Source organism: Gymnogyps californianus, chromosome 4 (genome assembly GCF_018139145.2).
Source record: "Gymnogyps californianus isolate 813 chromosome 4, ASM1813914v2, whole genome shotgun sequence".
In the NCBI taxonomy this organism is placed as follows: domain Eukaryota; kingdom Metazoa; phylum Chordata; class Aves; order Accipitriformes; family Cathartidae; genus Gymnogyps; species Gymnogyps californianus.
Window position 1 is genome coordinate 52,684,583 of NC_059474.1, and position 15,514 is coordinate 52,700,096.

The 15,514-nt window shown below is 37.4% G+C and overlaps 1 protein-coding gene across 2 annotated transcripts in view; it reads left to right on the forward strand.

Moving 5' to 3' along the window:
- GRID2 (glutamate ionotropic receptor delta type subunit 2) overlaps nt 1–15,514 on the forward strand; it is a 743,870-nt gene that overhangs the window by 117,107 nt on the left and 611,249 nt on the right. The window lies entirely within an intron of this gene.

The window sequence follows — 15,514 nt, forward strand, 5'->3', positions numbered from 1 at the left end:
AAGTATGTATTTCTTTTTTTTGTGCACCACACACTCCCTTGTGAACACATATCCAGAAGGTACTGTTCACTCATGGTTTTAGAATGACTTTGGAGCTCCTTAAATCTGTTCCCCGCTTATGTGTTTTATCACCTTTGGCAAATCATAATTTATCTCTTTCTTATTTTTTTTTAATTTGTCTCCTGTGATGGAAAGAGAGGTTTAGCAGGGATGTCCAGGCAGGTGTAATGTATTTCAACCTCACGATTGTGCCATCTGATTTTTCTCAAGCCAATATTGCAGCTAATCAATTTCTTTTTCTTTTCTGGTGATTCTTTAAGTCACAACTGTGTGGCATGCACATAAAATTAACTGATTTGTAATTTTAATGCATCATGGACAGTGTGCTCAGCTCTATGCTGTCACGCTTAGGGCTAAGTCTGCATTTTCAAGATACAAAACTAAGAAGTCTGAGACAAGACCAACATAAAGAAGGGGAGGAAATCAAATAATGACTGCTGATCCATAGTCTGTCATCCAAACCTAATGGATATTTTCAATCTCATGAATATATTCTTTGTAACTCTTAAGTAATACTAAATCAGTCATGAAGATTATAAATTGTGAAAATGAAATGCACTAATGTAGTGTTTTAAATTTTCATACCAGTTTGAGTACTTGCGTGACCTTTGCAAGATAAAATAAGCTTTCTAGGTTTAGTATGCACAATTCAACACGCAGGTCAACTTCCAGATCTAATAAAAGAGGGAGAAAAAGAAATCTATCAATTTGTTGGATGCAGTTAACTGGTGACTTGGCATTTGTGTGCCACCTTATGCATTCAGATATTGATAGGTGAACTCTGTAGATGCATAGTCATGCCTACCACTTCTAGCAGAGCACCTTGTGGTTTTTTTCTGCAGATAAAATGGTTATGGCTCAGAGGAGACTTTAGAGGTAGAGGCTATTTTGATATTGCCCTGAACTTTCTTGTACTCAGTGTGAAGGAAAAAAACTGTGTTTTTTAAGTCAAGGGAACTGACCTATAGTTCATTTGATGAAGTTCTGCTGATGGAAAAGAGGTTTCAATTTTAACATGAATCAGGTGGTCTAAGCAACGAACCAATATCTGCGAATCATGCAAGTACTTAATATCTATGGTTAAATTTATGATCTTGCTGGAACTGTGGAAGCTTCTAGAAACAGCGAAGTGACAGGTTAACAGTCATTGTAACTTTCACAAGGACAATTTATCAACCTAATAGGACAGTTTCTGCAAAATTAGTCATAGTACTTACCCTTGCATATTGTGAGATGTTATTGGTTTTCATTAGGTCTTTCCTGTTTACATACTCTCAATTTTACTTGTTTTGATGACATTTACTATCTTTTTTGCATAGCATTAAGCCTCCTGATAATTAAAATGCTGTCAAGATTTTGTGATGGGTTTTCTTATGAACTGTCACATATGTAGTTCATTAATTGTTTCTGTTTCTCTTCTTAGTTAAGATCATAACTAAACAATATATACATAATCATGTCCAGTTTTTCTAGCTGTGCATGCAGAGGCAATAGCCATGAGCATCTCAGTTTATCTGGCATGCATGCATTTATACAACTGTTAGTTTGTATTCTCGTCACATTTTACGTCCATTTACATGTTAGAATATATATATGATTAAAAATCCAAACGGCAGTGGAACTTATTAGTGTTGTGACCAAAAAATATGGAGTATATCCTTGTTTTGTATGACTCAAAGTTACAAATTTAGATATGGACCAGCACAAATGTCAGAGTATCGTAGGAAGTTAAAATCTGGTGATGATGAATGCGGCCTGTTTTGTGGTATTATTGAACTTTTGAGAGATTAAAGTGCTACTTAAGTATTTCCAATTGCCAGGACTTCTGTCTTGTTGAAAAATGCAGTGTGCTTTGAGGAATGGATAGCCTAATATTTGCCATTCTGGATGATGTTTTGTGGAGAGGGCTCTAGCAATGCTGCATAACAACATCTCTCTCATTACTTAGGCACGGTACACTCAGCTGTGTGTGTATCTCCTGCTTTTTCAGCTTCAAGTTTTCAACACTGAAAGGTTTGGGGATTTTAAAACTGCATTTTATTAAAATGATGCATGGTTGTAAATATCTTCATGACTTTCTGCGCAGAATAACATTCCTTTCCCAGCGCAGACCACTCTAGAGAGAGGAAGCAAGTAAAAATTTTGGTTCAAAATCTGGTTTAGTTGAGCCATATGAGATGTCAACAAACTCTGAGTCATTAAATTTACCTACGGGTTTCAGGGCAGCACAAGGAATAAATCTAAGGACTATAAATAATCTACAAGTAGTTTATAGTTCATTATAGTGTTTTCCCCATTCTTCTTAATACTACAATCCCTCCAGAGCAAACATACTTTAGTATGCAAGTGATTTCTATTTAGTGTTAATTGCTCAGAAGATGGTTATCTTGCTGATGCTGTGCTTTGCCTTTTCTTCATTAATGTCCTGAAAAGCTTCTGATTACTACATACTTGCCAAATAAACCCACATGTTAAATAATGTTGGGGGTTTTTTAGCTGGTGAAGTAGCTGGCCTACAGAGCTTACAGGTTTCAATTAAGATTTTCTGGTAAGTTATATTCTGGCCCTGGAGTCAGCTAGTCGCAAAGGGAAGGGAGCCTCGTGTAGGGAAAGGAAACACAAACTTTTGCAGACTGTTCTTTAAACAAGCATTATAAAACTGTTAGGGGAACCATCTAATAGAGAAATCTGTCAGAATTAAGATACAGCTTTATAGGAGAAGAATCTTGGCTTAAACTTGAGAGCTATTTTCAATCCCCAGGCAAATTAGCTTCTCTTTTATTTTATTTTATATTTTAATGGTACCCCTTGGGTTGCATTTCTTAGTAGCACATTCTCTGCAGAAGTTTTTTTTTTTAATGCCAATGCAATGATAAAAATTAGTATGAGGCTCTTTAAAGTAGCAACAATATATAAGATATATTGGGTATTCTGATCCTTTTTTTCATTCTCTATGTAGGTTTCTTTAGATATTTTTTTCTGATTACTCTCCAGGTGTTCTCAAGAGCCCAGAGGCCTGAGAAATACTATGTTTTGGACTAAAGTAAAAAAATGGTCCTAATTGTTGCAAAATTATGTGCTACTTCCCTAACATTGGCAGAAACTACAATTGAAAGTATAAAAGTGAAAAAAATTAGTAAATACAGATTTTTATAAGGTCATCTTGAGAGAGAAACCAGAAATTAGAAAAGGCCCTTTCATGCAGTCTGAAGAGCTGTGAGTAAGGAGCTAGTTCCATTTGGGTAAACCACACTGAAGCAAAAGCTCAATATTTGTAACAATTCCTGTCTAGTGTAGCTCACAGTAAATGTTTTACTATGCTTTTAAAATATGGAATAAAATGTACCTATTTAAAATCTCCGGAGGAAATAATTGTAGCTAAGCTAATGATCAGTGTTTATTGCTATACTGTTTATTAATGTTGAATTTGTTCAACCTAAATTTTGATGACAGTCTTGTCAGACTATTTCCCTAGAGTTTCATATGAAAGTATCTATAACATTTTAATACGCTTTTAAGGGAAGAAGTGTATATAAATATTAGTGTAAATTTGAGGAACTGTTGAGAAACTGTTGCCTAAAGGAATGAGATGTTGGGTCACAGACCCTTCTTGTTTCCCAGATACAGTTGCATCCATTTCTTCCCTCAGAATTTCTTTTTTCTCTTCTGCCTATCAAAATCTCATGTCGTCTCCTTTCACTCCTTGTTGACTGGGCATTAGGGATGCTTGGGTTCTCGTTTGTAGCATGGAAGACTTGTTAGTGCTTGAAAAGTTTATGTTGTCTACTCTGTTTCTCTGCCTCCAGCCTCATTCTCTGGAGTTGCTTCAGTCCCTTCAAATATCTGGAAACTGAACTAATTAATGGTGTATCAGTTTTTCATAGGGTGACCACCAGGAGCTCAGGCATCTCAGATTATATGCCATTACATAATTTGGTGCAAATTAGCTGACAACTGCTCAGTTCAATGTCATTTTTATTCATAGCTACTTTGGGCTGAGTGTTGAGACAACAGAGAGATGTCTGAGCTAAAAGTGCAGAGGACAGTCGTCTTGCTTCAGGGCCTTCAAGCATATCCAGGCCTGAAACCTCAAAGCAAGTGCTGTGTCTTTTTGATCCTGTGATTATGTATATTGCATTGTGGTCAAAACCTTTCAATCAAGCCTGCTCCATTGGTTAAAATAGTTAAAATGGTTGGAATAGTTGACTGATATGTTGCTTGGCTCTTTGCTTCCCTTCTCACATAACCAGCCTCTGTCTCTGCACTCAGATACAGATTTTACTTATCATTATATCAACATATATATATATGTTGTCGTAATTACTGTTTAAGGGAAGAAGTTCTTTAAATTTCAAAAATAACATGAGGGCTCATCTAGCACATGGGGCATTAGTCCAGTAATTAAAAAAATCCAGACAAATGAGTAAAATGTTTCCTGTCTGCTTCTACCCTGTGCCACTATCCTTTCAGAACAGAAAAACAGACCAAGTCAAAGATGAGCTTTTCAACACGGTAATATAGGCAACATGACATCTGGAATAGATTTCCAAAGCCCCCTTATGAAATATGCACTGGTCACAGTTTCTCCTAGCTGCAAGTAGGTACTGCTCTGAGGTCTTTTCCTCTAATTTAAGTACAAGAAAGAAGAAATTATAGTAAGCAAATACAGTGAGAAGTATGGGATAGGGGGAAAAAAAAGTTGAGAAAGAACATGATGAGCTTGATCTGTAACTTTCAAAGTTTCTCCAGAAAGAACTATTTTCTTTCTCAAGTACTAATGGATTTGAGTTTCTCAAAAATATCTTGGTTTCCCTCAAGCAACCAGACTGTAGCATACTCTTTTAGTTTCATTGTTGCTTATAGCCATCCTGTTTTAATGAGCAGTTTGAAACCTTGGGCATGGGTTGAACTGTTAGCTCTTAGAAGCCTATCAAGTCTAGAACTCAGCTGTCAAAGAGTTTTAAAGACAGCTCTAGAAGGTGAAATACGGCTGGGGGAGCGAACAGTTAAAAGCAGTTCCCTGCTGCTTTCTTACAGCTAATTGGTTTTAGTTTTCATTATTTTTTTTATAAGTAATGAAGAATTAAATTGAACAAGAGGTAGTCATGAGGTTTTGCTAAGTGTAATTCAACTAAGTTGCTGCAGCATCCTCTTCACGGACTGAAATACAGCTGGGTTGAAGAGTTCAGGTTCACGTTTACATACAGTGTGTTTGACTGTTGACTCTGAATTTAATTTCTGACAGCCCTAAATGCCTTAATGGAATACAGACATAAGAGCAGAGACTACTTGCTTTTAACAGCTCATCCTATGAGGCACACAACCCTTGAGTGATGCATGTAGGAAAACACTCAAAGGCTGAGCCAGTTTTGTTTCCTGCCATTCTTTTGAAGGGAAAAGTGTGTTACCTTGTACTACTGTGTCCTTAGGGCTGCACCATTCTGTGATGGCAGTAAGCCTGATCTGAATCCAGAGACAGGTGATAAGAATGGTTTTAAAAAAAAAAAAAAATCAATTAGGTGGTCAGACAGACGGAAAGAGCTGAAAATAACTTGAAACAAAAGGAGGGGAATGTAGAGTTTCTATGCTGTATTTTTTTTTTTATCCTGCTTCTTTATGATGTAGGCCTAGAAGGTTTAGATTCTTTTTTTTTTTTTTTTTTTTCCGTACTAGTTTTTTCAGTTCTTTTGCTGGAGATCTTCCCAGTGCTCATAGCTCCTTTGGCCCTTAATCACATGGATTTCCTTCCAACTGCTTTGCCAGATCTCTGATTTAAATATGTGTTCACCAAAACAGAATATTTAAGAAACCTGAACAAAAGTCACTTTCTTGCTTATTAAGTCAAATATCACTTCTTCATGGTTCTGAAGACATAATTCTTACAAGATTTCCAATGCATATTCATCTGAGGAAAAAAAAAATCCTACAGAATTTTTTTTTGAAAGGCCTTTCTGTGTCTTTCCAGAGACACTCATTATTGACTCACTTTAAAATACAGAAAGATATACGTCATTTACTACTTCCTACTTCTGCATATCACTCAGATATCCACGTAAAAAACCGAGGAGATCTTTGCCAAGGGATTTTCTCAGCTTGCAAGTACCGTCAAGGTTAAACATGCACTAAGCAGACTTGGCCCCCAGAGTTCTTAAAGATAGGGTGGACAAGAATCAGGCATTTTAATTCATTAAAAACTTTCTTATTTTCGTATTTCTTTTCAGGCCATATAGGAAGAAAATAATGAATGAAAAGGAAAAGCATTTTGAGGTAACCAGTAGGGAGTATCATGTTCACTTGAAATGCGAAGGATCCAGCTCCAAATCAGGACTGAGTCTTTAGCTCTGTCTCAACCAGAATTTTCATCCTGGGCTTCAGAAGCTTTCTTGACTGATCATTGTCCAAACAAAGGCATTAAATCTGAAGGACTGGCACCGTTTAGGGAAAACATGTTCTTGAAAAACTTTGAGACACACAGTAGGAGAGTACAGTAGATACAACTAAGCTAATCAGAGCAGATGATAGTATTTGTATGTTGTTGCTTCTCATGTCCAGTATTAAATCCAGAGAACTGTTGCTTTCAGGTGCACTTAGCAGATTAAATCTGGTTGATATTTCAAAGCATTTGTTGGATTTCCAGGTTAGAGTGCAACCTGGGTCATTAAAAATCATCAAGCACTTGTGTCTTGGCTTGCAGGAAGGCAGGGTGCTTTGCTGTCAGACTCTGGATATTATGCCAGCTCCCTCCTGGCCTCTTGTCATGAAAGAGAGCATCTGGGGTGTTGAGGTCGACACATTGGTGGCATAAAATTTTGGCGGAAGCCAGGCTCCCCTCAGTAGTGTCTGTGGGACTGCTAGAAGAGGTGTTAATGCTGTTCAGGTTTGGATCCAGACAAACTAAAGTTTGTCTCCTGGGTGTGGAAGCTGCAGGTGCCGGTCACCCTGTATGCCCACCTTCAGCAGCACTCTGCCAGCTACAGGAGCTTCATGTGAGCCCTGGGATGGTTACGGGCTTTCTAGTCTGATGCTCAAAAGTTACCTGAACACCAGCGTTGTGAAGGTTTCAAATGTTTTTCATGGTCTTCTAGAAAATTGTGTGTTTCCCTGTCTGTTCTTACAAGGGAATAGCAGATCATCTCCCAGCTGTGCTGGGATGGGGAAGAAATGAGCTTCAAGACACAGCTCTATGAAGACACTATTTTATTTATTCTGTTGGTATTTTTCAAAAGCTGTCAGAAACATTCTCACTGTTTTTCTTAACCTAAAATTTAGCCCATCAGTGTGTCTGTACTGAAAATGAATGGGAGGGGAAAAAAAAAAGCCAAAACATAAAAGAACAAAAAACCTGTACAGTAGAAAGGCAATGAGCATCTGTATAGAAAACACGAGAGTCCTGTTTGTTTCACACTGACACTTTGAACTACTCCTTGAAGAAAGGTTTAGCAACTGTCACTGTCATTTGAATCAGTTTGCTGACATTTTGCTGGAGGAGCTAAGAAAATAGATCTCAGTTATAACTCTCTGACTTTTATTTCCTTCTGTGGTAGTAGAAACAGTATCATCAAGGTGTCTGGTATTTAAGGTTTCCAACCCCCACCAACAGCACCTTTTTTCCTGCTTGAAAGTTTGGATGTGAATTTTTTATTTGTTGTTGTTATAATATACTGGTGCCCAGCCATGCTAATGATTCTTCAGAAATAAGCAAGTCACCTCACCTGCAAAGTCCAGTGCACTATATTATAAGATTTTTATTTTTTTTCCAAATAGTCTTCCTTATCCCCATGAAACACTGTTGACATCAGAAAGCCAGCTAAATAGAAAATGTACTTTCGACTTTACAGTTCCAATTATGATAGGGGCAAGTATCATCTTGTTTGGATCGGCAAGCAAGTACAAGGGCCATGGCTTACCACTGAACAGTAGAAAAAAGCATTTTTCTATTCCTAGTCCCCATGGACAGCTTTGGTCTTTTAGCACTCCCATGCTACTCAGAGTTCCAGCTATGCTTTTTTTACCCTGTTGTTTTTTGCACAAGGTCATCCCACAGAAAACAGCCACAGGGAAAGATTTTACAATATTCATGCAGAATTAATGCGGATCCATAGAAGAATTTCTATGCAAAGGAGAGTCTAGTTCTAATTTTTTATTTTTATTTTTTATTTTGGGTCATTTATTTCTGGTTAGAAGGTAATGTTCAGGCATCAAGACTAAGTTTTGCTTACCGTTCAGGCGTCAGTTGTTTGTCTTGCTGCCTAAGACTGTAAGCTATAGTTTTGAGCTTTGCAGGTGAGAAATCATTATAGTAATATTTACTGTCAGTTAGAGATGTTAATTACAAAACCACATAAGTTTAGATAGGATACAGGCATCTCTGCTTTATGATGCATATCCTCACACCAAATGAGTTTTCTTTGATTTATGTTAATACAGTTAATAAGATAGGAATTAAATACATGCAGACTATTGTTTCTATGTTGTTAAGTATTTGTGTTTGGTCTTACAGAATCTCCTGTCATTTAAAGTCTGTATTGCTCTGTCTTTTTTCTTTTCTTGTTTGTCTACATTTCAGGCTTCTCAGACAAAAATCATTAGCTCATTTTCAAACTGAGTTGCTCCAATTTCCCTCTCTAATTGATGCATGCAAACCACCCTTTCAACAAATTTCCTTGTGACCCATCCAACCCACCTGACTGTTAACCCGAACTGATGTCCAAAATTTTACCTATATAGCAGACGGCTATCATCCTTAATCACTTACTGGTGTCAATGATGAGCCATTTTTGTTGAGGAAGAGAGAAAAGCAAAGAAGAGATTTGTCTGCTGGCTATTAGGCTGATTTTAAGATGATTTTTATTATTGGAATTTTCCACCTTTTGAGTTGTTTGTTCAGAGCATATTATCTGGTACCAGTGACAGTGCAATAACTTAACGACAAGCTGGTAGAGTCAGTTGAAGATCTGGCTTTCCTAAAATGAGATTTCTGTTCCCACTTGAAAACAGTTTTGAGAGACAAGCATTCTTAACTTTAAGAAGGTATGTGCTAATATATACTTATAATACAACAGTCTTCTCTTGATGCCACATCTATTTTTTTAGTTCGCAAAAAGGTAGAGAAAAGGAATCAGACAGAGAGATGGGTGGCTTAGGGTCAAGCTGACCATGGCTGTACATTACCTGAAGCTGTACATGCCCCAGACATAAGTACTTCTATATTCAATGCAGTTGTAAGGGCTTCTGGTTCTAACACCCCACGGCAGGCAATTAGAAGAGAGAGCTGACAGCAGGACTGCTTGCTCACGCAATGGAGTAGCTCTTTTTATTCTAAAAAAAGGCACATCTGCACTCCAGGCCCATCTCTAGAGGTCAGTGTTGTTGTCTATCAGCTGTAATATTAAATGCAGTACCCGTGCAGGGTTGCATTCTTGATCCGTTCTTGGACCCAACTGAGTGACAAAAGCACTCAAGAGATACAGCACTGAGAAGAAACATTTTCTGAGACCATTAGCAGTCATGGCAGTGCTCAGGTAAGCTGAGTACCCAAGTTCTTTCTGGTTTATGACTGACAGATCTTTTTTTTTTTTTTTTTTTTTTTTTTTTTAATATGATAAGAGACCAAAATTCTGACATTGGCTTGCTAGTGAAGCGAATGTAGGGGTATTTCTAGGGAGAAGGCTGTTCATGGTCTGGATAACCCAACCATAGCCATTCTTAAATTGTTTTTATATGTTGTGGTGAGGATTTACACATTTATCTAGGCTATAGGGTGAGAGAAAATATATCCTCATGACATTTTGAACTGAATTCTATAAACCTTTTACTGTAAGGTTTTTCTATAAAACCCTTTTTATTAATATACACCCTTTGAAGAGCTAATTATATCTGAGTGAATCCTGCAGTTTTCCCTTCCTAGGGTTTGCACGCATTCTGCAATGCAGAAAGGGACATTAGCTGAGTTTTATGCTGGTTATTTTGTGTTTGGCAGGTAGCAGGTGTTTGCTTTAGTCTTGTTTGAATTATATTTTAATGGGAAAGACACATGCCGCAACAGCACAGTTAACTGGAAAATAAAGGCCTTTTTACTTCATTAATAAAGCGTATGAGAAAAAACTGAAGCGTTATGAATTTTTTCATGCTGTAATCTTTGACAAACCTGTTCTTTATCAGTGGGTGAACTGCCCTGAAATGCTGTGGGTTGGTTAACATCCAGACAAGAAGTGCAGGTCTTCTGGCTGCACTTTTCTTTTTTTTTTTTTTTAGGGTTACTTGATTCTTTCAAATAGAAGCTGAAATCCTATATGGTTAGATATCGTAAATGGGGTGCTGTTGTGGTTTAACCCCAGCCAGCAACGAAGCACCACGCAGCCGCTCGCTCACTCCCCTCACCCAGTGGGATGGGGGAGAGAATCAAAAAAAAAAAAAAACCACATGGGCTGAGATAAAGACAGTTTAATAGGACAGAAAGGAAGGAAAAATAATGATAATAGTAATAATAAAAAAAAGTTAATAATAATACTGAGATAATTAGAATATACAAAACAAGTGATGCACAATGCAATTGCTCACCACTCGCCAACCTATGCCCAGTTAGTTCCTGAGCAGTGATCCCCCCCTCCCAGCCAACTCCCTCCAGTTTATATACTGGGCATGACATCATATGGTATGGAATATTCCTTTGGCCAGTTTGGGTCAGCTGGCCTTCTTGCTGGCTGGGCATGAGAAGCTGAAAAATCCTTGACTTAGTATAAATACTACTTAGCAACAACTAAAACATCAGTGTGTTATCAACATTATTCTCACACTAAATCCAAAACATAACACTATACCAGCAACTAGGAAGAAAATTAACTCTATCCCAGCCGAAACCAGGACAGGTGCTCAGTTTATTGTAAGTGAATGACGATAACTTGATATTTTAGCAACATTCTGCAGGAGAAGGTAGCCATAAGTTTTGTGTGGTTGAAGAACAGCAAAATTGGATTGTGTATTATTTTCAGTTTATTATACAGAACCAGTATAAGCAACTGAATTCAAAGGACAGATCTTTACTCTTCCCTATTTGGGATAATAAAAAAAATGCCACCAGATCATGTTAAGTCCCTCAAAATTTGACCACAATCAAGCCTGAATAATTGACATAAATTTGTGTGTTTCATTTTTATTTGGATTAAAATAAACTATCAACAATATATCCCAGGTGATCACACAAGTTATAATTTAAGATCCTTGAGCATTTAGATAGCTCAACAGTAAACTAATTATATCTGACTATATTTTAATTTTTTATATTGTTAAAACAGCAATGGAAGATTATATAATCTGGTAAAATTACCTTCTCTGAAGCTTGTGAAAAACCACATTCTGCTATATGGCAAAGCTTGTCCTGTCTCGGACATAAATTATGCAGTTTGCTGGTCTAATGAAAGTAGGAATATGGAAGCGTTCACCATTTTTCTTTATTGGGGCTGGCTAATGTTGAATGTCTGATTACTTGCGCTCTGGTTTGGTGGTTTGTTTTTTTGTTTTTTTTTTTTTTTACTTTTAACTTCGATTCCCCTTTTAACCTTACCGTGATATTAATTTACAGTGTTATTCTTTTTTTGTGCCTTTATAGCAGATGTTTATAAGCATTGGTGGAAAGTAATACTTTAAAGGGATGTTGACAATTCAGAATCTTGTCATTTTCTAAAAGATCAATTTCACAGTGGTTTCAGATACTGCATCTGATTCTGGGCCACCCTGCCAATTTTGTTGTGTTCTTATAAATGCAATTTCATGTGTTTTATCTCCCTTGCAGTGTTGTTTAAAATAGTAATATACCAATGAAAATGAAAGCTGACTTTCTGACTATAAAAAGAGGTGTGACAATTACTGTATAAGGAACTGTAAGTGTAGTTCATAAAGTTAATGTAAGGAACAAAAGAATACCTGATTTTTTTTTTCCCCATCAGTATTTTTAGATACAGTTAATGTAGTGTGTTTGTAACACCGATAAAGTGGCACTCACTTCTTCAAATGAACATCAGCCCTTTTTAACTGAATAAAATCCATTCAGTGCAGTGGGTTTGTAAATGAGTAACTGTGACTAAAGGTTAATACATCTTCAAACTGTAATAATGTTCCTTGGACTGGTCATCTGAAAAGAGAGAACTGTTGGCCTCTTTGTCTGGAAACACGAACCTTTATATCTTGAGCTAGAAGGCAAGCCTGGTACTTTAGACTCTGCAGTTTCAGAATCGTAAAATGTCTTTGGGATTTACTGAACAGGGAATGGTGTGCTGGGTCAGTTGAAGTTGTACTTGTTCACCTTAATGCAGAAGCCTTGCAAGTCTCAGTCTGATTCTGTTCTGTACAAAGGGAAAATAGCTTTGCAGCGAGGGCAGAAAGATATTTCTAACCCGGAGCAATTCACGGTCTGAGTCATTTGAGGCTTGGTAAACTGCAGTCAGCATCAGGTTGGCTTTCATTTAGAGTAAAGAAAAAAATAAATCAGAGTTAGTATTTTCCACAGAAACCGGCCAATTGCATGATGTTTCAATTTTGATAAGAAACTGGTGGTGACGAAAACCGTGTAGAAGCCAGGCAGGGTTCCAACAGAAACCTTCCTGTTGGAGAGGAGATACCATCAGAAACTTGCCTAGTTTCTTGCTAATTCTTTTTCTGTATGCATGGCAACTGGCTTGAACGATTGCAGAGTTTATTCTTTGTCACCATCCAAATCTACTCCTGGCCAATCTCCTTCACTTATATGGTTCTCTAATCTACAAGCCCTTTTCTGGAACTAGTGGGTGTCTGCTTTCCATTGCCTTGAGCCCTCATTCTTCTGAGTGGAGAAACCTTGCTTTCAGTTTCTTGAAACCCCTCCACGCCCTACTGATGCAGGGCACAGATCTTGCAATCATTAGACTCAGTGTTTCTCAGACAAGAAAAAAGTTCCCCAAAGGTGCCAGAGCTCTCTAATCTTTATGTTCAGTAACATGGTCTTCCCATCTGAAGACCTACCGGTTTGTTTCAGACGTTCTGCGTTTCATTTGTTTCATAAGTAAATTTTTAAGTAAGAGGTGCATGAGGTGGCCTTAGTACTGCCACACCTCCTCTGGACAATGATGCAAAAAGGATAAAAATAAAAACCCAAAAGAATCTAGCACTGTGGAGGTATTCCCCAGAATCTCTTTGAAGACTTGACTTAGGGGAATCAAAGCAGCAGTGAGCTAGCTCTGCTGTGGAACAGAAATACATCCCTTGTAGCTACTCAGTCTTGACTGGAAACAGAGTTAAGGTGAATCAAAGCAAGAGGAGAGTGAAAAATGAGCCTAAATCAAATGAAAGAGATTAAATTTCTGCAATTCAGTCCTTACTGGAAGATAGCTGTGTAGAAGAAGAAAGTTTCTAAAAAGTATACTCTGCAAGAAATCTTTCACACTAGAATTACTTATGTTGATCTTAACTTTCTTAAGTGTGCCAGCACAGAGGAGCCTTTGACAAAGAAACTGTTTAGTATGCAGTATTGATCTGATGGTTAGAGGTGCTGAGTACCCAGAATCTCACACACAAAAGGTGAATGGAGCACATCTCAAATGCCTTCTAAAAACACTGCTTGCATACAAGCGTATGCCTCACTTCAGAAATCAGAACAATACTGATTTTACTAAGACCATTACATGAAGTTAAGTACATGTTATCCTTTCTTATTAGGAAATAAAATGCTGAGTTTGTGTTCAGCATGTCAGACACGGGGCAGAGCAAGGGAAGTGTTTCAGGTTCCAAGTATGAGGGATTTCAGAGAACAGCAACAAAAATATTTGCAGATGAAGGTGTTTTATAAGGAAAAATGCAGAGAATGTCCAGACAGCATGGCGCAGTGCTCTAGAGATTACTGGGTACCTAAATGAGGTAATTTGAATACTAGAAGCCTTACACCTGTTTTAATATGTCATTTGAGTTAATCTGGCTGGGGAAGTATATACTCTGAGTTAGTACACTGTACTGAGGCTATAGGCTGACTGACTTGCCATTAATTTCCTTCTGTGTTAGTATGTTATCAGTAGACCAGAAGACTCTAGGTTCTTGATTGCAAAGGTTAATATTACTAGGCTTTCAATAAAGTTAGTAGCTATTGAGTTAGAGAGGAATCTAAAAGCTTGTCTTCAAAGGCAAGTTCACTTTTGTAAGGTTAATGATACCTGGGGTGTTTATATATATATGTGTATGTGTGTGTGTGCGCGCCTGTGACTTTTCAACAAAATCATTTGTTCCCGAATGAGTGGAGGCGCAATTCGTGCAATGCAGGGTGTCCAAACTGATGACATAAATTCCATTAGAGCAGCATGCCCCCAGGAGGAAAGATGGATGTGAATTTTTAATCTCTTCTGTCTGCTGGAGGGATGAGTTGGGAGGTGGTAAAAATCTATCCTGTTGTTACTTTGATTTTGTAAACAGCAGAGAATGAAACTTTTCATAAACTTGGGCTGAAAAATTCCCACTTCGAATCAATGTTTGTAAAGCAGTGCCAGAATTCTCCCTCTTGGTAACCAGAAATAACAGTGAGTACTAACCTTTAATGGATCAAGAAAAGTCACCAAGTACGTTTCTAATGACAGCAACAGAATATTGTCTGGAGTCTGAAAGCTTTTCAGAAGGTTATGAAATTGTGCCTGATGGGCAGGCTTCAGTGGTAGGTGAGCGCTTTGGGCAATTTTGTCATCAGCTGTTTGCTGTGTGCTGTTCTTTACCATGTTAACTTCGTTAATGTCTGACACATCTAGGAGAATTACATTGACCGATGTGCAGTAACAGCCTGATTCAATGCCCAGTGAAGCTAATGGATGTCTTTACACAGACATAAGTTGATTTTTAGATTCCAGATGCTCTTCATTGCATATTGTAATTAGCACCATTGTTCTCAGAAAAGAGAAATGACATCTCTGAAATAATGGCTTATCTGCAAAATGATAGAAATCTTTGCTGTTGCACTGAAACTGTTTGATTTCAGTCTTAATGTAGTACTTCTATTTAAATTAAATAAAGCCAGACTAAGTCTTGTGATGTAAAATGTTATTTTGAAGTCCTTCTAGAATAAATAAAAACGTATGCTCCACGTTACTAAGTCTTTATATAAAAATCTTTACAATTTATTTCGTTATTAATACCTAATATTGGAATTGTTGAGCTAACCTGTAACATCAGATTAGCAATGCTGCAGGATGCCACAACAGTAATTATTACAGGTAAAAATCTTCTCCTGATAAAATGGCAAGTATGCAATCACTAGAAGTTCATACATGGGGCAAGTCTAGCCTAGTGCACCTCTAAGAAAGAAAACTGATAACTATGCTAAACCTTTTCTGATTTTAGCTATTGGATGATAAGAGCAAGCAAATGCTGCAGAGAGGAATCCAGGCTAAGGTTTCCTGACTTTCTGAATTCTCATTCTGATAGATTCATTTGCATTCCCTTAGAA